The following is a 2,232-nucleotide window of genomic DNA, read 5'->3' as shown; positions in this document are numbered from 1 at the left end:
GAGTGTGTGTGGCGAGTGTAGAGGAGTGTGTGTGGCGAGTGTAGAGGAGTGTGTGTGGCGAGTGTAGAGGAGTGTGTGTGGCGAGTGTAGAGGAGTGTGTGTGGCGAGTGTAGAGGAGTGTGTGTGGCGAGTGTAGAGGAGTGTGTGTGGCGAGTGTAGAGGAGTGTGTGTGGCGAGTGTAGAGGAGTGTGTGTGGCGAGTGTAGAGGAGTGTGTGTGGCGAGTGTAGAGGAGTGTGTGTGGCGAGTGTAGAGGAGTGTGTGTGGCGAGTGTAGAGGAGTGTGTGTGGCGAGTGTAGAGGAGTGTGTGTGGCGAGTGTAGAGGAGTGTGTGTGGCGAGTGTAGAGGAGTGTGTGTGGCGAGTGTAGAGGAGTGTGTGTGGCGAGTGTAGAGGAGTGTGTGTGGCGAGTGTAGAGGAGTGTGTGTGGCGAGTGTAGAGGAGTGTGTGTGGCGAGTGTAGAGGAGTGTGTGTGGCGAGTGTAGAGGAGTGTGTGTGGCGAGTGTAGAGGAGTGTGTGTGGCGAGTGTAGAGGAGTGTGTGTGGCGAGTGTAGAGGAGTGTGTGTGGCGAGTGTAGAGGAGTGTGTGTGGCGAGTGTAGAGGAGTGTGTGTGGCGAGTGTAGAGGAGTGTGTGTGGCGAGTGTAGAGGAGTGTGTGTGGCGAGTGTAGAGGAGTGTGTGTGGCGAGTGTAGAGGAGTGTGTGTGTGGCGAGTGTAGAGGAGTGTGTGTGTGGCGAGTGTAGAGGAGTGTGTGTGTGGCGAGTGTAGAGGAGTGTGTGTGTGGCGAGTGTAGAGGAGTGTGTGTGTGGCGAGTGTAGAGGAGTGTGTGTGTGGCGAGTGTAGAGGTGTAGAGGAGTGTGTGTGTGGCGAGTGTAGAGGAGTGTGTGTGTGGCGAGTGTAGAGGAGTGTGTGTGTGGCGAGTGTAGAGGAGTGTGTGTGTGGCGAGTGTAGAGGAGTGTGTGTGTGGCGAGTGTAGAGGAGTGTGTGTGTGGCGAGTGTAGAGGAGTGTGTGTGGCGAGTGTAGAGGAGTGTGTGTGTGGCGAGTGTAGAGGAGTGTGTGTGTGGCGAGTGTAGAGGAGTGTGTGTGTGGCGAGTGTAGAGGAGTGTGTGTGTGGCGAGTGTAGAGGAGTGTGTGTGTGGCGAGTGTAGAGGAGTGTGTGTGTGGCGAGTGTAGAGGAGTGTTGTGTTGTGGCGAGTGTAGAGGAGTGTGTGTGTGGCGAGTGTAGAGGAGTGTGTGTGTGGCGAGTGTAGAGGAGTGTGTGTGTGGCGAGTGTAGAGGAGTGTGTGTGTGGCGAGTGTAGAGGAGTGTGTGTGTGGCGAGTGTAGAGGAGTGTGTGTGTGGCGAGTGTAGAGGAGTGTGTGTGTGGCGAGTGTAGAGGAGTGTGTGTGTGGCGAGTGTAGAGGAGGTGTGTGTGTGGCGAGTGTAGAGGAGTGTGTGTGTGGCGAGTGTAGAGGAGTGTGTGTGTGGCGAGTGTAGAGGAGTGTGTGTGTGGCGAGTGTAGAGGAGTGTGTGTGTGGCGAGTGTAGAGGAGTGTGTGTGTGGCGAGTGTAGAGGAGTGTGTGTGTGGCGAGTGTAGAGGAGTGTGTGTGTGGCGAGTGTAGAGGAGTGTGTGTGTGGCGAGTGTAGAGGAGTGTGTGTGTGGCGAGTGTAGAGGAGTGTGTGTGTGGCGAGTGTAGAGGAGTGTGTGTGTGGCGAGTGTAGAGGAGTGTGTGTGTGTTGTGTGGCGAGTGTAGAGGAGTGTGTGTGTGTGTGTGGCGAGTGTAGAGGAGTGTGTGTGTGTGTGTGGCGAGTGTAGAGGAGTGTGTGTGTGTGTGTGGCGATGTAGAGGAGTGTGTGTGTGTGTGTGGCGAGTGTAGAGGAGTGTGTGTGTGTGTGTGTGTGTGTGGCGAGGTAGAGGAGTGTGTGTGTGTGTGGCGAGTGTAGAGGAGTGTGTGTGTGTGTGGCGAGTGTAGAGGAGTGTGTGTGTGTGTGTGTGTGTGGGCGAGTGTAGAGGAGTGTGTGTGTGTGTGGCGAGTGTAGAGGAGTGTGTGTGTGTGGCGAGTGTAGAGGAGTGTGTGTGTGTGTGGCGAGTGTAGAGGAGTGTGTGTGTGTGTGGCGAGTGTAGAGGAGTGTGTGTGTGTGGCGAGTGTAGAGGAGTGTGTGTGTGTGTGGCGAGTGTAGAGGAGTGTGTGTGTGTGTGGCGAGTGTAGAGGAGTGTGTGTGTGTGTGGCGAGTGTAGAGGAGTGTGTGTGTGTGG

At 55.9% G+C, this 2,232-nt stretch overlaps 1 protein-coding gene across 1 annotated transcript in view; it reads left to right on the top strand.

Moving 5' to 3' along the window:
• The window catches only part of akap9 (A kinase (PRKA) anchor protein 9), a 195,868-nt gene that overhangs the window by 1,359 nt on the left and 192,277 nt on the right, over positions 1–2,232 (top strand). The gene's annotated exons all lie outside the window — the stretch shown is intronic.

Source organism: Silurus aristotelis (assembly GCF_946808225.1).
Source record: "Silurus aristotelis genome assembly, chromosome: 7".
NCBI classification, from domain to species: domain Eukaryota; kingdom Metazoa; phylum Chordata; class Actinopteri; order Siluriformes; family Siluridae; genus Silurus; species Silurus aristotelis.
The sequence above is the reverse complement of the archived record's forward strand: the minus strand, read 5'-3'. Positions and strand labels throughout refer to the sequence as shown.